This window comes from Triturus cristatus, chromosome 5_2, assembly GCF_964204655.1.
Source record: "Triturus cristatus chromosome 5_2, aTriCri1.1, whole genome shotgun sequence".
Taxonomy (NCBI): domain Eukaryota; kingdom Metazoa; phylum Chordata; class Amphibia; order Caudata; family Salamandridae; genus Triturus; species Triturus cristatus.
In genome coordinates this window covers 574895592-574917046 of record NC_140588.1, presented here as the reverse complement: position 1 = coordinate 574917046, position 21455 = coordinate 574895592, and the positions used below count along the sequence as shown (strand labels likewise).

At 53.5% G+C, this 21455-nt stretch overlaps 16 non-coding genes across 16 annotated transcripts; all 16 read left to right on the top strand.

Moving 5' to 3' along the window:
* Positions 1-377: 377 nt before the first annotated feature.
* Positions 378-449, top strand: TRNAE-CUC (transfer RNA glutamic acid (anticodon CUC)). Its single transcript has one exon. It is a non-coding gene; the product is annotated as a tRNA-Glu (tRNA).
* A 1452-nt stretch (positions 450-1901) lies between these two features.
* TRNAE-UUC (transfer RNA glutamic acid (anticodon UUC)) lies at positions 1902-1973 on the top strand. The gene has a single exon. It is a non-coding gene; the product is annotated as a tRNA-Glu (tRNA).
* Positions 1974-2603: 630 nt separating this feature from the next.
* Positions 2604-2675, top strand: TRNAE-CUC (transfer RNA glutamic acid (anticodon CUC)). Its single transcript has one exon. It is a non-coding gene; the product is annotated as a tRNA-Glu (tRNA).
* Positions 2676-4127: 1452 nt separating this feature from the next.
* TRNAE-UUC (transfer RNA glutamic acid (anticodon UUC)) lies at positions 4128-4199 on the top strand. The gene has a single exon. It is a non-coding gene; the product is annotated as a tRNA-Glu (tRNA).
* Positions 4200-6352: 2153 nt separating this feature from the next.
* TRNAE-UUC (transfer RNA glutamic acid (anticodon UUC)) lies at positions 6353-6424 on the top strand. Its single transcript has one exon. It is a non-coding gene; the product is annotated as a tRNA-Glu (tRNA).
* Positions 6425-7054: 630 nt separating this feature from the next.
* Positions 7055-7126, top strand: TRNAE-CUC (transfer RNA glutamic acid (anticodon CUC)). The gene has a single exon. It is a non-coding gene; the product is annotated as a tRNA-Glu (tRNA).
* Positions 7127-8578: 1452 nt separating this feature from the next.
* On the top strand, positions 8579-8650 carry TRNAE-UUC (transfer RNA glutamic acid (anticodon UUC)). The gene has a single exon. It is a non-coding gene; the product is annotated as a tRNA-Glu (tRNA).
* Positions 8651-9280: 630 nt separating this feature from the next.
* TRNAE-CUC (transfer RNA glutamic acid (anticodon CUC)) lies at positions 9281-9352 on the top strand. Its single transcript has one exon. It is a non-coding gene; the product is annotated as a tRNA-Glu (tRNA).
* Positions 9353-10804: 1452 nt separating this feature from the next.
* Positions 10805-10876, top strand: TRNAE-UUC (transfer RNA glutamic acid (anticodon UUC)). The gene has a single exon. It is a non-coding gene; the product is annotated as a tRNA-Glu (tRNA).
* A 2154-nt stretch (positions 10877-13030) lies between these two features.
* Positions 13031-13102, top strand: TRNAE-UUC (transfer RNA glutamic acid (anticodon UUC)). The gene has a single exon. It is a non-coding gene; the product is annotated as a tRNA-Glu (tRNA).
* A 630-nt stretch (positions 13103-13732) lies between these two features.
* TRNAE-CUC (transfer RNA glutamic acid (anticodon CUC)) lies at positions 13733-13804 on the top strand. The gene has a single exon. It is a non-coding gene; the product is annotated as a tRNA-Glu (tRNA).
* Positions 13805-15256: 1452 nt separating this feature from the next.
* TRNAE-UUC (transfer RNA glutamic acid (anticodon UUC)) lies at positions 15257-15328 on the top strand. Its single transcript has one exon. It is a non-coding gene; the product is annotated as a tRNA-Glu (tRNA).
* Positions 15329-15958: 630 nt separating this feature from the next.
* On the top strand, positions 15959-16030 carry TRNAE-CUC (transfer RNA glutamic acid (anticodon CUC)). Its single transcript has one exon. It is a non-coding gene; the product is annotated as a tRNA-Glu (tRNA).
* Positions 16031-17482: 1452 nt separating this feature from the next.
* TRNAE-UUC (transfer RNA glutamic acid (anticodon UUC)) lies at positions 17483-17554 on the top strand. The gene has a single exon. It is a non-coding gene; the product is annotated as a tRNA-Glu (tRNA).
* Positions 17555-19708: 2154 nt separating this feature from the next.
* Positions 19709-19780, top strand: TRNAE-UUC (transfer RNA glutamic acid (anticodon UUC)). The gene has a single exon. It is a non-coding gene; the product is annotated as a tRNA-Glu (tRNA).
* Positions 19781-20410: 630 nt separating this feature from the next.
* Positions 20411-20482, top strand: TRNAE-CUC (transfer RNA glutamic acid (anticodon CUC)). The gene has a single exon. It is a non-coding gene; the product is annotated as a tRNA-Glu (tRNA).
* Positions 20483-21455: the final 973 nt, after the last annotated feature.

Below are 21455 nucleotides of genomic sequence, written 5' to 3'. Positions count from 1 at the left end.
CGGCTGCGATGTATACATCTACTTTGGAGCACTCTTCTCCCTTGCACTCTTGAATCGGTCATTCGCAATGTATTCTTCCAGCAAGCTGAATAACGAGGTAGGTGTGAGAAGGTGTACCAGCTGTCTTTGAGCTATCAGCGGCCACTAGGTGTCCCTCTTGTGATTTCCCGGGGATCCCGATTGTACAGGAATTCGTCGGTTCAGTAGCACGGGGGAGGGGATGGCCTGTGCTTGGAAGTGACAAACAGTCTGGTGGAATCATGAGTGTTTTTTCAAGTTCTGATTCATATTCGCTGTAGAATAAAATATGCTTTCAGCCCCCATGAGCTTTGTCACTAGGAGAGCAGTGTAGGAACTTTTGCTGTATGGCTCTGGGTTCCCTGGTGGTCTAGTGGTTAGGATTCGGCGCTCTCACCGCCGCGGCCCGGGTTCGATTCCCGGTCAGGGAACAGTCCTTCTTCTGCCCTTGAATGCTTTTCCTTCCCGCAGGTCAGGGCTTCTCAAAATGAATTTGCTTTTCTGACAAACAGTTTGCCTAGCATCCCGCAATCTGGCTCCTAATTTGATTTTCGCAAGGTTCCCTTTGAGTTGCTTTCCTCGGCGGGAGGAAAATCTCTTGTGCAAGGCTCTTGAGGAAGTGAGATTCTGTATTCCGAGGTGCGCTTCTTTTCGTAGGCTTCTGACCACATGGTGTGCGGCAGGAAGTCATCTTTGACAGGGCCGCAGGCTTTGTCTCCAAATGGCATCCCGGACCCACTGCAACCCACCTTTTTGCTGAAACGGAAGTCTGGTTCAGGGTAAGAAAAAGCTGAGCTGCACGTACCGAAAGCAGCAGAGCCCAGCGGCGGAGAGGGTGTGGCCAGGGCTGTCTGATTTGCATAGTGACCAGTGGCATCTTGGGAATGTACAGGCTTTGGAGCCTAACGGGTGCTGCAGGGGTCTGCCTGGCCGGAGAAATGCCTGTCTGGCGCTCCCCTCAGGACACACGTGTCTTCCGTTCGAGCATGGAGGGTGAGGGACATGGGTCACCCTCATATACAGGGGTGTGGGCATGGGCAGGATGGGGCGTGGGGGACCCGTCAGGGCATTGCCCGTTTGGAAGCCCGTTCGGAAGGCAAGAGGAGGCGGAGGCGGAGGCGGGAATCTCTGCTCAATTTTTTCCCGAGGCCTGGGGACAAGCCTTTGCACATTTGATCCAGCCGGGCCTGCATCAGCAGATCCTGCTCCGATGGCAAGGGAGAGCCTGCAGGTGTAAATCAAAGAAAGGGGAGAAATCCGCAAGAGGCGGGTTAACAAATTCCAGTGGCAGGCCCATGTTCCCCAGGAAGCAAGTACTTCCTCCTGCTCCCTTCAGTGGGAAAAGACATAGGAGGTGTATTTCTCTAAGCAGGGGCTCTGCGTAGGTGGCACTGCATTGCTTTGGGAAGCATCCATGCTAAGTGCAGAGTAGCAGCAGACCCCACAGCTGAGACGTGAATTGGGACTGTTAAGGAAGGGCACTGGGAGGGTGAGGAGGGCAGAGGAAAATGCTTTAAAAAAGCATCTGCAAGTTCCTACACACCCGCTGAAAACCCATACCAGGGATGGGGCTCGAACCCATGCGGACAACTGTCCATTGGATCTTAAGTCCAACGCCTTAACCACTCGGCCACCCTGGTGAGACCCTAGGCCCTGCCTTACTCAGCTCCCTTTTCATGCTGGCTGCTCCAGCGCAGGCTGTCCAGCAAGAGGTGATTGCAGAGTAAAAAGGCTTTTGCAGGAGGATAAAGGTAATTGCTTATGACAAACACACTGTGTGACACCTAACTTTTCCCCACTCGTACTTTATGGGCAATCTATACAGTGGAGTTAGCTTAGTCACAATAAGGAAGTGAGCAAGGCAGGCTCACAAGAGCATCTCCTCCCTGGTGGTCTAGTGGCTAGGATTCGGCGCTTTCACCGCCGCGGCCCGGGTTCGATTCCCGGTCAGGGAAGATCCCTCTAAGACGTAGACGTGCGTAATTTGTCCACGCAGCTCAGCTTTTTTTAATCGAAGGTCCTTAAAAAGGCACCCCGACCTATAGACGAAAGCAGAGGAAAGGGGCTGGGTCCCCTGTGTCCCAGGTTGCTTTGCTCCCATTGCCCTCAGCCACCTTCATGCGCACGCAGTCCCCCACCCAGTCAGGTGCTCTATGTGGGCGTAAAGTGCAGTACCAGCTCATCAGAAAGGTAAATTGCTGGAAAACCCGGCTGCGATGTATACATCTACTTTGGAGCACTCTTCTCCCTTGCACTCTTGAATCGGTCATTCGCAATGTATTCTTCCAGCAAGCTGAATAACGAGGTAGGTGTGAGAAGGTGTACCAGCTGTCTTTGAGCTATCAGCGGCCACTAGGTGTCCCTCTTGTGATTTCCCGGGGATCCCGATTGTACAGGAATTCGTCGGTTCAGTAGCACGGGGGAGGGGATGGCCTGTGCTTGGAAGTGACAAACAGTCTGGTGGAATCATGAGTGTTTTTTCAAGTTCTGATTCATATTCGCTGTAGAATAAAATATGCTTTCAGCCCCCATGAGCTTTGTCACTAGGAGAGCAGTGTAGGAACTTTTGCTGTATGGCTCTGGGTTCCCTGGTGGTCTAGTGGTTAGGATTCGGCGCTCTCACCGCCGCGGCCCGGGTTCGATTCCCGGTCAGGGAACAGTCCTTCTTCTGCCCTTGAATGCTTTTCCTTCCCGCAGGTCAGGGCTTCTCAAAATGAATTTGCTTTTCTGACAAACAGTTTGCCTAGCATCCCGCAATCTGGCTCCTAATTTGATTTTCGCAAGGTTCCCTTTGAGTTGCTTTCCTCGGCGGGAGGAAAATCTCTTGTGCAAGGCTCTTGAGGAAGTGAGATTCTGTATTCCGAGGTGCGCTTCTTTTCGTAGGCTTCTGACCACATGGTGTGCGGCAGGAAGTCATCTTTGACAGGGCCGCAGGCTTTGTCTCCAAATGGCATCCCGGACCCACTGCAACCCACCTTTTTGCTGAAACGGAAGTCTGGTTCAGGGTAAGAAAAAGCTGAGCTGCACGTACCGAAAGCAGCAGAGCCCAGCGGCGGAGAGGGTGTGGCCAGGGCTGTCTGATTTGCATAGTGACCAGTGGCATCTTGGGAATGTACAGGCTTTGGAGCCTAACGGGTGCTGCAGGGGTCTGCCTGGCCGGAGAAATGCCTGTCTGGCGCTCCCCTCAGGACACACGTGTCTTCCGTTCGAGCATGGAGGGTGAGGGACATGGGTCACCCTCATATACAGGGGTGTGGGCATGGGCAGGATGGGGCGTGGGGGACCCGTCAGGGCATTGCCCGTTTGGAAGCCCGTTCGGAAGGCAAGAGGAGGCGGAGGCGGAGGCGGGAATCTCTGCTCAATTTTTTCCCGAGGCCTGGGGACAAGCCTTTGCACATTTGATCCAGCCGGGCCTGCATCAGCAGATCCTGCTCCGATGGCAAGGGAGAGCCTGCAGGTGTAAATCAAAGAAAGGGGAGAAATCCGCAAGAGGCGGGTTAACAAATTCCAGTGGCAGGCCCATGTTCCCCAGGAAGCAAGTACTTCCTCCTGCTCCCTTCAGTGGGAAAAGACATAGGAGGTGTATTTCTCTAAGCAGGGGCTCTGCGTAGGTGGCACTGCATTGCTTTGGGAAGCATCCATGCTAAGTGCAGAGTAGCAGCAGACCCCACAGCTGAGACGTGAATTGGGACTGTTAAGGAAGGGCACTGGGAGGGTGAGGAGGGCAGAGGAAAATGCTTTAAAAAAGCATCTGCAAGTTCCTACACACCCGCTGAAAACCCATACCAGGGATGGGGCTCGAACCCATGCGGACAACTGTCCATTGGATCTTAAGTCCAACGCCTTAACCACTCGGCCACCCTGGTGAGACCCTAGGCCCTGCCTTACTCAGCTCCCTTTTCATGCTGGCTGCTCCAGCGCAGGCTGTCCAGCAAGAGGTGATTGCAGAGTAAAAAGGCTTTTGCAGGAGGATAAAGGTAATTGCTTATGACAAACACACTGTGTGACACCTAACTTTTCCCCACTCGTACTTTATGGGCAATCTATACAGTGGAGTTAGCTTAGTCACAATAAGGAAGTGAGCAAGGCAGGCTCACAAAAGCATCTCCTCCCTGGTGGTCTAGTGGCTAGGATTCGGCGCTTTCACCGCCGCGGCCCGGGTTCGATTCCCGGTCAGGGAAGATCCCTCTAAGACGTAGACGTGCGTAATTTGTCCACGCAGCTCAGCTTTTTTTAATCGAAGGTCCTTAAAAAGGCACCCCGACCTATAGACGAAAGCAGAGGAAAGGGGCTGGGTCCCCTGTGTCCCAGGTTGCTTTGCTCCCATTGCCCTCAGCCACCTTCATGCGCACGCAGTCCCCCACCCAGTCAGGTGCTCTATGTGGGCGTAAAGTGCAGTACCAGCTCATCAGAAAGGTAAATTGCTGGAAAACCCGGCTGCGATGTATACATCTACTTTGGAGCACTCTTCTCCCTTGCACTCTTGAATCGGTCATTCGCAATGTATTCTTCCAGCAAGCTGAATAACGAGGTAGGTGTGAGAAGGTGTACCAGCTGTCTTTGAGCTATCAGCGGCCACTAGGTGTCCCTCTTGTGATTTCCCGGGGATCCCGATTGTACAGGAATTCGTCGGTTCAGTAGCACGGGGAGGGGATGGCCTGTGCTTGGAAGTGACAAACAGTCTGGTGGAATCATGAGTGTTTTTTCAAGTTCTGATTCATATTCGCTGTAGAATAAAATATGCTTTCAGCCCCCATGAGCTTTGTCACTAGGAGAGCAGTGTAGGAACTTTTGCTGTATGGCTGTGGGTTTCCTGGTGGTCTAGTGGTTAGGATTCGGTGCTCTCACCGCCGCGGCCCGGGTTCGATTCCCGGTCAGGGAACAGTCCTTCTTCTGCCCTTGAATGCTTTTCCTTCCCGCAGGTCAGGGCTTCTCAAAATGAATTTGCTTTTCTGACAAACAGTTTGCCTAGCATCCCGCAATCTGGCTCCTAATTTGATTTTCGCAAGGTTCCCTTTGAGTTGCTTTCCTCGGCGGGAGGAAAATCTCTTGTGCAAGGCTCTTGAGGAAGTGAGATTCTGTATTCCGAGGTGCGCTTCTTTTCGTAGGCTTCTGACCACATGGTGTGCGGCAGGAAGTCATCTTTGACAGGGCCGCAGGCTTTGTCTCCAAATGGCATCCCGGACCCACTGCAACCCACCTTTTTGCTGAAACGGAAGTCTGGTTCAGGGTAAGAAAAAGCTGAGCTGCACGTACCGAAAGCAGCAGAGCCCAGCGGCGGAGAGGGTGTGGCCAGGGCTGTCTGATTTGCATAGTGACCAGTGGCATCTTGGGAATGTACAGGCTTTGGAGCCTAACGGGTGCTGCAGGGGTCTGCCTGGCCGGAGAAATGCCTGTCTGGCGCTCCCCTCAGGACACACGTGTCTTCCGTTCGAGCATGGAGGGTGAGGGACATGGGTCACCCTCATATACAGGGGTGTGGGCATGGGCAGGATGGGGCGTGGGGGACCCGTCAGGGCATTGCCCGTTTGGAAGCCCGTTCGGAAGGCAAGAGGAGGCGGAGGCGGAGGCGGGAATCTCTGCTCAATTTTTTCCCGAGGCCTGGGGACAAGCCTTTGCACATTTGATCCAGCCGGGCCTGCATCAGCAGATCCTGCTCCGATGGCAAGGGAGAGCCTGCAGGTGTAAATCAAAGAAAGGGGAGAAATCCGCAAGAGGCGGGTTAACAAATTCCAGTGGCAGGCCCATGTTCCCCAGGAAGCAAGTACTTCCTCCTGCTCCCTTCAGTGGGAAAAGACATAGGAGGTGTATTTCTCTAAGCAGGGGCTCTGCGTAGGTGGCACTGCATTGCTTTGGGAAGCATCCATGCTAAGTGCAGAGTAGCAGCAGACCCCACAGCTGAGACGTGAATTGGGACTGTTAAGGAAGGGCACTGGGAGGGTGAGGAGGGCAGAGGAAAATGCTTTAAAAAAGCATCTGCAAGTTCCTACACACCCGCTGAAAACCCATACCAGGGATGGGGCTCGAACCCATGCGGACAACTGTCCATTGGATCTTAAGTCCAACGCCTTAACCACTCGGCCACCCTGGTGAGACCCTAGGCCCTGCCTTACTCAGCTCCCTTTTCATGCTGGCTGCTCCAGCGCAGGCTGTCCAGCAAGAGGTGATTGCAGAGTAAAAAGGCTTTTGCAGGAGGATAAAGGTAATTGCTTATGACAAACACACTGTGTGACACCTAACTTTTCCCCACTCGTACTTTATGGGCAATCTATACAGTGGAGTTAGCTTAGTCACAATAAGGAAGTGAGCAAGGCAGGCTCTCAAGAGCATCTCCTCCCTGGTGGTCTAGTGGCTAGGATTCGGCGCTTTCACCGCCGCGGCCCGGGTTCGATTCCCGGTCAGGGAAGATCCCTCTAAGACGTAGACGTGCGTAATTTGTCCACGCAGCTCAGCTTTTTTTAATCGAAGGTCCTTAAAAAGGCACCCCGACCTATAGACGAAAGCAGAGGAAAGGGGCTGGGTCCCCTGTGTCCCAGGTTGCTTTGCTCCCATTGCCCTCAGCCACCTTCATGCGCACGCAGTCCCCCACCCAGTCAGGTGCTCTATGTGGGCGTAAAGTGCAGTACCAGCTCATCAGAAAGGTAAATTGCTGGAAAACCCGGCTGCGATGTATACATCTACTTTGGAGCACTCTTCTCCCTTGCACTCTTGAATCGGTCATTCGCAATGTATTCTTCCAGCAAGCTGAATAACGAGGTAGGTGTGAGAAGGTGTACCAGCTGTCTTTGAGCTATCAGCGGCCACTAGGTGTCCCTCTTGTGATTTCCCGGGGATCCCGATTGTACAGGAATTCGTCGGTTCAGTAGCACGGGGGAGGGGATGGCCTGTGCTTGGAAGTGACAAACAGTCTGGTGGAATCATGAGTGTTTTTTCAAGTTCTGATTCATATTCGCTGTAGAATAAAATATGCTTTCAGCCCCCATGAGCTTTGTCACTAGGAGAGCAGTGTAGGAACTTTTGCTGTATGGCTCTGGGTTCCCTGGTGGTCTAGTGGTTAGGATTCGGCGCTCTCACCGCCGCGGCCCGGGTTCGATTCCCGGTCAGGGAACAGTCCTTCTTCTGCCCTTGAATGCTTTTCCTTCCCGCAGGTCAGGGCTTCTCAAAATGAATTTGCTTTTCTGACAAACAGTTTGCCTAGCATCCCGCAATCTGGCTCCTAATTTGATTTTCGCAAGGTTCCCTTTGAGTTGCTTTCCTCGGCGGGAGGAAAATCTCTTGTGCAAGGCTCTTGAGGAAGTGAGATTCTGTATTCCGAGGTGCGCTTCTTTTCGTAGGCTTCTGACCACATGGTGTGCGGCAGGAAGTCATCTTTGACAGGGCCGCAGGCTTTGTCTCCAAATGGCATCCCGGACCCACTGCAACCCACCTTTTTGCTGAAACGGAAGTCTGGTTCAGGGTAAGAAAAAGCTGAGCTGCACGTACCGAAAGCAGCAGAGCCCAGCGGCGGAGAGGGTGTGGCCAGGGCTGTCTGATTTGCATAGTGACCAGTGGCATCTTGGGAATGTACAGGCTTTGGAGCCTAACGGGTGCTGCAGGGGTCTGCCTGGCCGGAGAAATGCCTGTCTGGCGCTCCCCTCAGGACACACGTGTCTTCCGTTCGAGCATGGAGGGTGAGGGACATGGGTCACCCTCATATACAGGGGTGTGGGCATGGGCAGGATGGGGCGTGGGGGACCCGTCAGGGCATTGCCCGTTTGGAAGCCCGTTCGGAAGGCAAGAGGAGGCGGAGGCGGAGGCGGGAATCTCTGCTCAATTTTTTCCCGAGGCCTGGGGACAAGCCTTTGCACATTTGATCCAGCCGGGCCTGCATCAGCAGATCCTGCTCCGATGGCAAGGGAGAGCCTGCAGGTGTAAATCAAAGAAAGGGGAGAAATCCGCAAGAGGCGGGTTAACAAATTCCAGTGGCAGGCCCATGTTCCCCAGGAAGCAAGTACTTCCTCCTGCTCCCTTCAGTGGGAAAAGACATAGGAGGTGTATTTCTCTAAGCAGGGGCTCTGCGTAGGTGGCACTGCATTGCTTTGGGAAGCATCCATGCTAAGTGCAGAGTAGCAGCAGACCCCACAGCTGAGACGTGAATTGGGACTGTTAAGGAAGGGCACTGGGAGGGTGAGGAGGGCAGAGGAAAATGCTTTAAAAAAGCATCTGCAAGTTCCTACACACCCGCTGAAAACCCATACCAGGGATGGGGCTCGAACCCATGCGGACAACTGTCCATTGGATCTTAAGTCCAACGCCTTAACCACTCGGCCACCCTGGTGAGACCCTAGGCCCTGCCTTACTCAGCTCCCTTTTCATGCTGGCTGCTCCAGCGCAGGCTGTCCAGCAAGAGGTGATTGCAGAGTAAAAAGGCTTTTGCAGGAGGATAAAGGTAATTGCTTATGACAAACACACTGTGTGACACCTAACTTTTCCCCACTCGTACTTTATGGGCAATCTATACAGTGGAGTTAGCTTAGTCACAATAAGGAAGTGAGCAAGGCAGGCTCACAAGAGCATCTCCTCCCTGGTGGTCTAGTGGCTAGGATTCGGCGCTTTCACCGCCGCGGCCCGGGTTCGATTCCCGGTCAGGGAAGATCCCTCTAAGACGTAGACGTGCGTAATTTGTCCACGCAGCTCAGCTTTTTTTAATCGAAGGTCCTTAAAAAGGCACCCCGACCTATAGACGAAAGCAGAGGAAAGGGGCTGGGTCCCCTGTGTCCCAGGTTGCTTTGCTCCCATTGCCCTCAGCCACCTTCATGCGCACGCAGTCCCCCACCCAGTCAGGTGCTCTATGTGGGCGTAAAGTGCAGTACCAGCTCATCAGAAAGGTAAATTGCTGGAAAACCCGGCTGCGATGTATACATCTACTTTGGAGCACTCTTCTCCCTTGCACTCTTGAATCGGTCATTCGCAATGTATTCTTCCAGCAAGCTGAATAACGAGGTAGGTGTGAGAAGGTGTACCAGCTGTCTTTGAGCTATCAGCGGCCACTAGGTGTCCCTCTTGTGATTTCCCGGGGATCCCGATTGTACAGGAATTCGTCGGTTCAGTAGCACGGGGGAGGGGATGGCCTGTGCTTGGAAGTGACAAACAGTCTGGTGGAATCATGAGTGTTTTTTCAAGTTCTGATTCATATTCGCTGTAGAATAAAATATGCTTTCAGCCCCCATGAGCTTTGTCACTAGGAGAGCAGTGTAGGAACTTTTGCTGTATGGCTCTGGGTTCCCTGGTGGTCTAGTGGTTAGGATTCGGCGCTCTCACCGCCGCGGCCCGGGTTCGATTCCCGGTCAGGGAACAGTCCTTCTTCTGCCCTTGAATGCTTTTCCTTCCCGCAGGTCAGGGCTTCTCAAAATGAATTTGCTTTTCTGACAAACAGTTTGCCTAGCATCCCGCAATCTGGCTCCTAATTTGATTTTCGCAAGGTTCCCTTTGAGTTGCTTTCCTCGGCGGGAGGAAAATCTCTTGTGCAAGGCTCTTGAGGAAGTGAGATTCTGTATTCCGAGGTGCGCTTCTTTTCGTAGGCTTCTGACCACATGGTGTGCGGCAGGAAGTCATCTTTGACAGGGCCGCAGGCTTTGTCTCCAAATGGCATCCCGGACCCACTGCAACCCACCTTTTTGCTGAAACGGAAGTCTGGTTCAGGGTAAGAAAAAGCTGAGCTGCACGTACCGAAAGCAGCAGAGCCCAGCGGCGGAGAGGGTGTGGCCAGGGCTGTCTGATTTGCATAGTGACCAGTGGCATCTTGGGAATGTACAGGCTTTGGAGCCTAACGGGTGCTGCAGGGGTCTGCCTGGCCGGAGAAATGCCTGTCTGGCGCTCCCCTCAGGACACACGTGTCTTCCGTTCGAGCATGGAGGGTGAGGGACATGGGTCACCCTCATATACAGGGGTGTGGGCATGGGCAGGATGGGGCGTGGGGGACCCGTCAGGGCATTGCCCGTTTGGAAGCCCGTTCGGAAGGCAAGAGGAGGCGGAGGCGGAGGCGGGAATCTCTGCTCAATTTTTTCCCGAGGCCTGGGGACAAGCCTTTGCACATTTGATCCAGCCGGGCCTGCATCAGCAGATCCTGCTCCGATGGCAAGGGAGAGCCTGCAGGTGTAAATCAAAGAAAGGGGAGAAATCCGCAAGAGGCGGGTTAACAAATTCCAGTGGCAGGCCCATGTTCCCCAGGAAGCAAGTACTTCCTCCTGCTCCCTTCAGTGAGAAAAGACATAGGAGGTGTATTTCTCTAAGCAGGGGCTCTGCGTAGGTGGCACTGCATTGCTTTGGGAAGCATCCATGCTAAGTGCAGAGTAGCAGCAGACCCCACAGCTGAGACGTGAATTGGGACTGTTAAGGAAGGGCACTGGGAGGGTGAGGAGGGCAGAGGAAAATGCTTTAAAAAAGCATCTGCAAGTTCCTACACACCCGCTGAAAACCCATACCAGGGATGGGGCTCGAACCCATGCGGACAACTGTCCATTGGATCTTAAGTCCAACGCCTTAACCACTCGGCCACCCTGGTGAGACCCTAGGCCCTGCCTTACTCAGCTCCCTTTTCATGCTGGCTGCTCCAGCGCAGGCTGTCCAGCAAGAGGTGATTGCAGAGTAAAAAGGCTTTTGCAGGAGGATAAAGGTAATTGCTTATGACAAACACACTGTGTGACACCTAACTTTTCCCCACTCGTACTTTATGGGCAATCTATACAGTGGAGTTAGCTTAGTCACAATAAGGAAGTGAGCAAGGCAGGCTCACAAGAGCATCTCCTCCCTGGTGGTCTAGTGGCTAGGATTCGGCGCTTTCACCGCCGCGGCCCGGGTTCGATTCCCGGTCAGGGAAGATCCCTCTAAGACGTAGACGTGCGTAATTTGTCCACGCAGCTCAGCTTTTTTTAATCGAAGGTCCTTAAAAAGGCACCCCGACCTATAGACGAAAGCAGAGGAAAGGGGCTGGGTCCCCTGTGTCCCAGGTTGCTTTGCTCCCATTGCCCTCAGCCACCTTCATGCGCACGCAGTCCCCCACCCAGTCAGGTGCTCTATGTGGGCGTAAAGTGCAGTACCAGCTCATCAGAAAGGTAAATTGCTGGAAAACCCGGCTGCGATGTATACATCTACTTTGGAGCACTCTTCTCCCTTGCACTCTTGAATCGGTCATTCGCAATGTATTCTTCCAGCAAGCTGAATAACGAGGTAGGTGTGAGAAGGTGTACCAGCTGTCTTTGAGCTATCAGCGGCCACTAGGTGTCCCTCTTGTGATTTCCCGGGGATCCCGATTGTACAGGAATTCGTCGGTTCAGTAGCACGGGGGAGGGGATGGCCTGTGCTTGGAAGTGACAAACAGTCTGGTGGAATCATGAGTGTTTTTTCAAGTTCTGATTCATATTCGCTGTAGAATAAAATATGCTTTCAGCCCCCATGAGCTTTGTCACTAGGAGAGCAGTGTAGGAACTTTTGCTGTATGGCTGTGGGTTTCCTGGTGGTCTAGTGGTTAGGATTCGGTGCTCTCACCGCCGCGGCCCGGGTTCGATTCCCGGTCAGGGAACAGTCCTTCTTCTGCCCTTGAATGCTTTTCCTTCCCGCAGGTCAGGGCTTCTCAAAATGAATTTGCTTTTCTGACAAACAGTTTGCCTAGCATCCCGCAATCTGGCTCCTAATTTGATTTTCGCAAGGTTCCCTTTGAGTTGCTTTCCTCGGCGGGAGGAAAATCTCTTGTGCAAGGCTCTTGAGGAAGTGAGATTCTGTATTCCGAGGTGCGCTTCTTTTCGTAGGCTTCTGACCACATGGTGTGCGGCAGGAAGTCATCTTTGACAGGGCCGCAGGCTTTGTCTCCAAATGGCATCCCGGACCCACTGCAACCCACCTTTTTGCTGAAACGGAAGTCTGGTTCAGGGTAAGAAAAAGCTGAGCTGCACGTACCGAAAGCAGCAGAGCCCAGCGGCGGAGAGGGTGTGGCCAGGGCTGTCTGATTTGCATAGTGACCAGTGGCATCTTGGGAATGTACAGGCTTTGGAGCCTAACGGGTGCTGCAGGGGTCTGCCTGGCCGGAGAAATGCCTGTCTGGCGCTCCCCTCAGGACACACGTGTCTTCCGTTCGAGCATGGAGGGTGAGGGACATGGGTCACCCTCATATACAGGGGTGTGGGCATGGGCAGGATGGGGCGTGGGGGACCCGTCAGGGCATTGCCCGTTTGGAAGCCCGTTCGGAAGGCAAGAGGAGGCGGAGGCGGAGGCGGGAATCTCTGCTCAATTTTTTCCCGAGGCCTGGGGACAAGCCTTTGCACATTTGATCCAGCCGGGCCTGCATCAGCAGATCCTGCTCCGATGGCAAGGGAGAGCCTGCAGGTGTAAATCAAAGAAAGGGGAGAAATCCGCAAGAGGCGGGTTAACAAATTCCAGTGGCAGGCCCATGTTCCCCAGGAAGCAAGTACTTCCTCCTGCTCCCTTCAGTGGGAAAAGACATAGGAGGTGTATTTCTCTAAGCAGGGGCTCTGCGTAGGTGGCACTGCATTGCTTTGGGAAGCATCCATGCTAAGTGCAGAGTAGCAGCAGACCCCACAGCTGAGACGTGAATTGGGACTGTTAAGGAAGGGCACTGGGAGGGTGAGGAAGGCAGAGGAAAATGCTTTAAAAAAGCATCTGCAAGTTCCTACACACCCGCTGAAAACCCATACCAGGGATGGGGCTCGAACCCATGCGGACAACTGTCCATTGGATCTTAAGTCCAACGCCTTAACCACTCGGCCACCCTGGTGAGACCCTAGGCCCTGCCTTACTCAGCTCCCTTTTCATGCTGGCTGCTCCAGCGCAGGCTGTCCAGCAAGAGGTGATTGCAGAGTAAAAAGGCTTTTGCAGGAGGATAAAGGTAATTGCTTATGACAAACACACTGTGTGACACCTAACTTTTCCCCACTCGTACTTTATGGGCAATCTATACAGTGGAGTTAGCTTAGTCACAATAAGGAAGTGAGCAAGGCAGGCTCACAAGAGCATCTCCTCCCTGGTGGTCTAGTGGCTAGGATTCGGCGCTTTCACCGCCGCGGCCCGGGTTCGATTCCCGGTCAGGGAAGATCCCTCTAAGACGTAGACGTGCGTAATTTGTCCACGCAGCTCAGCTTTTTTTAATCGAAGGTCCTTAAAAAGGCACCCCGACCTATAGACGAAAGCAGAGGAAAGGGGCTGGGTCCCCTGTGTCCCAGGTTGCTTTGCTCCCATTGCCCTCAGCCACCTTCATGCGCACGCAGTCCCCCACCCAGTCAGGTGCTCTATGTGGGCGTAAAGTGCAGTACCAGCTCATCAGAAAGGTAAATTGCTGGAAAACCCGGCTGCGATGTATACATCTACTTTGGAGCACTCTTCTCCCTTGCACTCTTGAATCGGTCATTCGCAATGTATTCTTCCAGCAAGCTGAATAACGAGGTAGGTGTGAGAAGGTGTACCAGCTGTCTTTGAGCTATCAGCGGCCACTAGGTGTCCCTCTTGTGATTTCCCGGGGATCCCGATTGTACAGGAATTCGTCGGTTCAGTAGCACGGGGGAGGGGATGGCCTGTGCTTGGAAGTGACAAACAGTCTGGTGGAATCATGAGTGTTTTTTCAAGTTCTGATTCATATTCGCTGTAGAATAAAATATGCTTTCAGCCCCCATGAGCTTTGTCACTAGGAGAGCAGTGTAGGAACTTTTGCTGTATGGCTCTGGGTTCCCTGGTGGTCTAGTGGTTAGGATTCGGCGCTCTCACCGCCGCGGCCCGGGTTCGATTCCCGGTCAGGGAACAGTCCTTCTTCTGCCCTTGAATGCTTTTCCTTCCCGCAGGTCAGGGCTTCTCAAAATGAATTTGCTTTTCTGACAAACAGTTTGCCTAGCATCCCGCAATCTGGCTCCTAATTTGATTTTCGCAAGGTTCCCTTTGAGTTGCTTTCCTCGGCGGGAGGAAAATCTCTTGTGCAAGGCTCTTGAGGAAGTGAGATTCTGTATTCCGAGGTGCGCTTCTTTTCGTAGGCTTCTGACCACATGGTGTGCGGCAGGAAGTCATCTTTGACAGGGCCGCAGGCTTTGTCTCCAAATGGCATCCCGGACCCACTGCAACCCACCTTTTTGCTGAAACGGAAGTCTGGTTCAGGGTAAGAAAAAGCTGAGCTGCACGTACCGAAAGCAGCAGAGCCCAGCGGCGGAGAGGGTGTGGCCAGGGCTGTCTGATTTGCATAGTGACCAGTGGCATCTTGGGAATGTACAGGCTTTGGAGCCTAACGGGTGCTGCAGGGGTCTGCCTGGCCGGAGAAATGCCTGTCTGGCGCTCCCCTCAGGACACACGTGTCTTCCGTTCGAGCATGGAGGGTGAGGGACATGGGTCACCCTCATATACAGGGGTGTGGGCATGGGCAGGATGGGGCGTGGGGGACCCGTCAGGGCATTGCCCGTTTGGAAGCCCGTTCGGAAGGCAAGAGGAGGCGGAGGCGGAGGCGGGAATCTCTGCTCAATTTTTTCCCGAGGCCTGGGGACAAGCCTTTGCACATTTGATCCAGCCGGGCCTGCATCAGCAGATCCTGCTCCGATGGCAAGGGAGAGCCTGCAGGTGTAAATCAAAGAAAGGGGAGAAATCCGCAAGAGGCGGGTTAACAAATTCCAGTGGCAGGCCCATGTTCCCCAGGAAGCAAGTACTTCCTCCTGCTCCCTTCAGTGGGAAAAGACATAGGAGGTGTATTTCTCTAAGCAGGGGCTCTGCGTAGGTGGCACTGCATTGCTTTGGGAAGCATCCATGCTAAGTGCAGAGTAGCAGCAGACCCCACAGCTGAGACGTGAATTGGGACTGTTAAGGAAGGGCACTGGGAGGGTGAGGAGGGCAGAGGAAAATGCTTTAAAAAAGCATCTGCAAGTTCCTACACACCCGCTGAAAACCCATACCAGGGATGGGGCTCGAACCCATGCGGACAACTGTCCATTGGATCTTAAGTCCAACGCCTTAACCACTCGGCCACCCTGGTGAGACCCTAGGCCCTGCCTTACTCAGCTCCCTTTTCATGCTGGCTGCTCCAGCGCAGGCTGTCCAGCAAGAGGTGATTGCAGAGTAAAAAGGCTTTTGCAGGAGGATAAAGGTAATTGCTTATGACAAACACACTGTGTGACACCTAACTTTTCCCCACTCGTACTTTATGGGCAATCTATACAGTGGAGTTAGCTTAGTCACAATAAGGAAGTGAGCAAGGCAGGCTCACAAGAGCATCTCCTCCCTGGTGGTCTAGTGGCTAGGATTCGGCGCTTTCACCGCCGCGGCCCGGGTTCGATTCCCGGTCAGGGAAGATCCCTCTAAGACGTAGACGTGCGTAATTTGTCCACGCAGCTCAGCTTTTTTTAATCGAAGGTCCTTAAAAAGGCACCCCGACCTATAGACGAAAGCAGAGGAAAGGGGCTGGGTCCCCTGTGTCCCAGGTTGCTTTGCTCCCATTGCCCTCAGCCACCTTCATGCGCACGCAGTCCCCCACCCAGTCAGGTGCTCTATGTGGGCGTAAAGTGCAGTACCAGCTCATCAGAAAGGTAAATTGCTGGAAAACCCGGCTGCGATGTATACATCTACTTTGGAGCACTCTTCTCCCTTGCACTCTTGAATCGGTCATTCGCAATGTATTCTTCCAGCAAGCTGAATAACGAGGTAGGTGTGAGAAGGTGTACCAGCTGTCTTTGAGCTATCAGCGGCCACTAGGTGTCCCTCTTGTGATTTCCCGGGGATCCCGATTGTACAGGAATTCGTCGGTTCAGTAGCACGGGGGAGGGGATGGCCTGTGCTTGGAAGTGACAAACAGTCTGGTGGAATCATGAGTGTTTTTTCAAGTTCTGATTCATATTCGCTGTAGAATAAAATATGCTTTCAGCCCCCATGAGCTTTGTCACTAGGAGAGCAGTGTAGGAACTTTTGCTGTATGGCTCTGGGTTCCCTGGTGGTCTAGTGGTTAGGATTCGGCGCTCTCACCGCCGCGGCCCGGGTTCGATTCCCGGTCAGGGAACAGTCCTTCTTCTGCCCTTGAATGCTTTTCCTGCCCGCAGGTCAGGGCTTCTCAAAATGAATTTGCTTTTCTGACAAACAGTTTGCCTAGCATCCCGCAATCTGGCTCCTAATTTGATTTTCGCAAGGTTCCCTTTGAGTTGCTTTCCTCGGCGGGAGGAAAATCTCTTGTGCAAGGCTCTTGAGGAAGTGAGATTCTGTATTCCGAGGTGCGCTTCTTTTCGTAGGCTTCTGACCACATGGTGTGCGGCAGGAAGTCATCTTTGACAGGGCCGCAGGCTTTGTCTCCAAATGGCATCCCGGACCCACTGCAACCCACCTTTTTGCTGAAACGGAAGTCTGGTTCAGGGTAAGAAAAAGCTGAGCTGCACGTACCGAAAGCAGCAGAGCCCAGCGGCGGAGAGGGTGTGGCCAGGGCTGTCTGATTTGCATAGTGACCAGTGGCATCTTGGGAATGTACAGGCTTTGGAGCCTAACGGGTGCTGCAGGGGTCTGCCTGGCCGGAGAAATGCCTGTCTGGCGCTCCCCTCAGGACACACGTGTCTTCCGTTCGAGCATGGAGGGTGAGGGACATGGGTCACCCTCATATACAGGGGTGTGGGCATGGGCAGGATGGGGCGTGGGGGACCCGTCAGGGCATTGCCCGTTTGGAAGCCCGTTCGGAAGGCAAGAGGAGGCGGAGGCGGAGGCGGGAATCTCTGCTCAATTTTTTCCCGAGGCCTGGGGACAAGCCTTTGCACATTTGATCCAGCCGGGCCTGCATCAGCAGATCCTGCTCCGATGGCAAGGGAGAGCCTGCAGGTGTAAATCAAAGAAAGGGGAGAAATCCGCAAGAGGCGGGTTAACAAATTCCAGTGGCAGGCCCATGTTCCCCAGGAAGCAAGTACTTCCTCCTGCTCCCTTCAGTGGGAAAAGACATAGGAGGTGTATTTCTCTAAGCAGGGGCTCTGCGTAGGTGGCACTGCATTGCTTTGGGAAGCATCCATGCTAAGTGCAGAGTAGCAGCAGACCCCACAGCTGAGACGTGAATTGGGACTGTTAAGGAAGGGCACTGGGAGGGTGAGGAGGGCAGAGGAAAATGCTTTAAAAAAGCATCTGCAAGTTCCTACACACCCGCTGAAAACCCATACCAGGGATGGGGCTCGAACCCATGCGGACAACTGTCCATTGGATCTTAAGTCCAACGCCTTAACCACTCGGCCACCCTGGTGAGACCCTAGGCCCTGCCTTTCTCAGCTCCCTTTTCATGCTGGCTGCTCCAGCGCAGGCTGTCCAGCAAGAGGTGATTGCAGAGTAAAAAGGCTTTTGCAGGAGGATAAAGGTAATTGCTTATGACAAACACACTGTGTGACACCTAACTTTTCCCCACTCGTACTTTATGGGCAATCTATACAGTGGAGTTAGCTTAGTCACAATAAGGAAGTGAGCAAGGCAGGCTCACTAGAGCATCTCCTCCCTGGTGGTCTAGTGGCTAGGATTCGGCGCTTTCACCGCCGCGGCCCGGGTTCGATTCCCGGTCAGGGAAGATCCCTCTAAGACGTAGACGTGCGTAATTTGTCCACGCAGCTCAGCTTTTTTTAATCGAAGGTCCTTAAAAAGGCACCCCGACCTATAGACGAAAGCAGAGGAAAGGGGCTGGGTCCCCTGTGTCCCAGGTTGCTTTGCTCCCATTGCCCTCAGCCACCTTCATGCGCACGCAGTCCCCCACCCAGTCAGGTGCTCTATGTGGGCGTAAAGTGCAGTACCAGCTCATCAGAAAGGTAAATTGCTGGAAAACCCGGCTGCGATGTATACATCTACTTTGGAGCACTCTTCTCCCTTGCACTCTTGAATCGGTCATTCGCAATGTATTTTTCCAGCAAGCTGAATAACGAGGTAGGTGTGAGAAGGTGTACCAGCTGTCTTTGAGCTATCAGCGGCCACTAGGTGTCCCTCTTGTGATTTCCCGGGGATCCCGATTGTACAGGAATTCGTCGGTTCAGTAGCACGGGGGAGGGGATGGCCTGTGCTTGGAAGTGACAAACAGTCTGGTGGAATCATGAGTGTTTTTTCAAGTTCTGATTCATATTCGCTGTAGAATAAAATATGCTTTCAGCCCCCATGAGCTTTGTCACTAGGAGAGCAGTGTAGGAACTTTTGCTGTATGGCTGTGGGTTTCCTGGTGGTCTAGTGGTTAGGATTCGGTGCTCTCACCGCCGCGGCCCGGGTTCGATTCCCGGTCAGGGAACAGTCCTTCTTCTGCCCTTGAATGCTTTTCCTTCCCGCAGGTCAGGGCTTCTCAAAATGAATTTGCTTTTCTGACAAACAGTTTGCCTAGCATCCCGCAATCTGGCTCCTAATTTGATTTTCGCAAGGTTCCCTTTGAGTTGCTTTCCTCGGCGGGAGGAAAATCTCTTGTGCAAGGCTCTTGAGGAAGTGAGATTCTGTATTCCGAGGTGCGCTTCTTTTCGTAGGCTTCTGACCACATGGTGTGCGGCAGGAAGTCATCTTTGACAGGGCCGCAGGCTTTGTCTCCAAATGGCATCCCGGACCCACTGCAACCCACCTTTTTGCTGAAACGGAAGTCTGGTTCAGGGTAAGAAAAAGCTGAGCTGCACGTACCGAAAGCAGCAGAGCCCAGCGGCGGAGAGGGTGTGGCCAGGGCTGTCTGATTTGCATAGTGACCAGTGGCATCTTGGGAATGTACAGGCTTTGGAGCCTAACGGGTGCTGCAGGGGTCTGCCTGGCCGGAGAAATGCCTGTCTGGCGCTCCCCTCAGGACACACGTGTCTTCCGTTCGAGCATGGAGGGTGAGGGACATGGGTCACCCTCATATACAGGGGTGTGGGCATGGGCAGGATGGGGCGTGGGGGACCCGTCAGGGCATTGCCCGTTTGGAAGCCCGTTCGGAAGGCAAGAGGAGGCGGAGGCGGAGGCGGGAATCTCTGCTCAATTTTTTCCCGAGGCCTGGGGACAAGCCTTTGCACATTTGATCCAGCCGGGCCTGCATCAGCAGATCCTGCTCCGATGGCAAGGGAGAGCCTGCAGGTGTAAATCAAAGAAAGGGGAGAAATCCGCAAGAGGCGGGTTAACAAATTCCAGTGGCAGGCCCATGTTCCCCAGGAAGCAAGTACTTCCTCCTGCTCCCTTCAGTGGGAAAAGACATAGGAGGTGTATTTCTCTAAGCAGGGGCTCTGCGTAGGTGGCACTGCATTGCTTTGGGAAGCATCCATGCTAAGTGCAGAGTAGCAGCAGACCCCACAGCTGAGACGTGAATTGGGACTGTTAAGGAAGGGCACTGGGAGGGTGAGGAAGGCAGAGGAAAATGCTTTAAAAAAGCATCTGCAAGTTCCTACACACCCGCTGAAAACCCATACCAGGGATGGGGCTCGAACCCATGCGGACAACTGTCCATTGGATCTTAAGTCCAACGCCTTAACCACTCGGCCACCCTGGTGAGACCCTAGGCCCTGCCTTACTCAGCTCCCTTTTCATGCTGGCTGCTCCAGCGCAGGCTGTCCAGCAAGAGGTGATTGCAGAGTAAAAAGGCTTTTGCAGGAGGATAAAGGTAATTGCTTATGACAAACACACTGTGTGACACCTAACTTTTCCCCACTCGTACTTTATGGGCAATCTATACAGTGGAGTTAGCTTAGTCACAATAAGGAAGTGAGCAAGGCAGGCTCACAAGAGCATCTCCTCCCTGGTGGTCTAGTGGCTAGGATTCGGCGCTTTCACCGCCGCGGCCCGGGTTCGATTCCCGGTCAGGGAAGATCCCTCTAAGACGTAGACGTGCGTAATTTGTCCACGCAGCTCAGCTTTTTTTAATCGAAGGTCCTTAAAAAGGCACCCCGACCTATAGACGAAAGCAGAGGAAAGGGGCTGGGTCCCCTGTGTCCCAGGTTGCTTTGCTCCCATTGCCCTCAGCCACCTTCATGCGCACGCAGTCCCCCACCCAGTCAGGTGCTCTATGTGGGCGTAAAGTGCAGTACCAGCTCATCAGAAAGGTAAATTGCTGGAAAACCCGGCTGCGATGTATACATCTACTTTGGAGCACTCTTCTCCCTTGCACTCTTGAATCGGTCATTCGCAATGTATTCTTCCAGCAAGCTGAATAACGAGGTAGGTGTGAGAAGGTGTACCAGCTGTCTTTGAGCTATCAGCGGCCACTAGGTGTCCCTCTTGTGATTTCCCGGGGATCCCGATTGTACAGGAATTCGTCGGTTCAGTAGCACGGGGGAGGGGATGGCCTGTGCTTGGAAGTGACAAACAGTCTGGTGGAATCATGAGTGTTTTTTCAAGTTCTGATTCATATTCGCTGTAGAATAAAATATGCTTTCAGCCCCCATGAGCTTTGTCACTAGGAGAGCAGTGTAGGAACTTTTGCTGTATGGCTCTGGGTTCCCTGGTGGTCTAGTGGTTAGGATTCGGCGCTCTCACCGCCGCGGCCCGGGTTCGATTCCCGGTCAGGGAACAGTCCTTCTTCTGCCCTTGAATGCTTTTCCTTCCCGCAGGTCAGGGCTTCTCAAAATGAATTTGCTTTTCTGACAAACAGTTTGCCTAGCATCCCGCAATCTGGCTCCTAATTTGATTTTCGCAAGGTTCCCTTTGAGTTGCTTTCCTCGGCGGGAGGAAAATCTCTTGTGCAAGGCTCTTGAGGAAGTGAGATTCTGTATTCCGAGGTGCGCTTCTTTTCGTAGGCTTCTGACCACATGGTGTGCGGCAGGAAGTCATCTTTGACAGGGCCGCAGGCTTTGTCTCCAAATGGCATCCCGGACCCACTGCAACCCACCTTTTTGCTGAAACGGAAGTCTGGTTCAGGGTAAGAAAAAGCTGAGCTGCACGTACCGAAAGCAGCAGAGCCCAGCGGCGGAGAGGGTGTGGCCAGGGCTGTCTGATTTGCATAGTGACCAGTGGCATCTTGGGAATGTACAGGCTTTGGAGCCTAACGGGTGCTGCAGGGGTCTGCCTGGCCGGAGAAATGCCTGTCTGGCGCTCCCCTCAGGACACACGTGTCTTCCGTTCGAGCATGGAGGGTGAGGGACATGGGTCACCCTCATATACAGGGGTGTGGGCATGGGCAGGATGGGGCGTGGGGGACCCGTCAGGGCATTGCCCGTTTGGAAGCCCGTTCGGAAGGCAAGAGGAGGCGGAGGCGGAGGCGGGAATCTCTGCTCAATTTTTTCCCGAGGCCTGGGGACAAGCCTTTGCACATTTGATCCAGCCGGGCCTGCATCAGCAGATCCTGCTCCGATGGCAAGGGAGAGCCTGCAGGTGTAAATCAAAGAAAGGGGAGAAATCCGCAAGAGGCGGGTTAACAAATTCCAGTGGCAGGCCCATGTTCCCCAGGAAGCAAGTACTTCCTCCTGCTCCCTTCAGTGGGAAAAGACATAGGAGGTGTATTTCTCTAAGCAGGGGCTCTGCGTAGGTGGCACTGCATTGCTTTG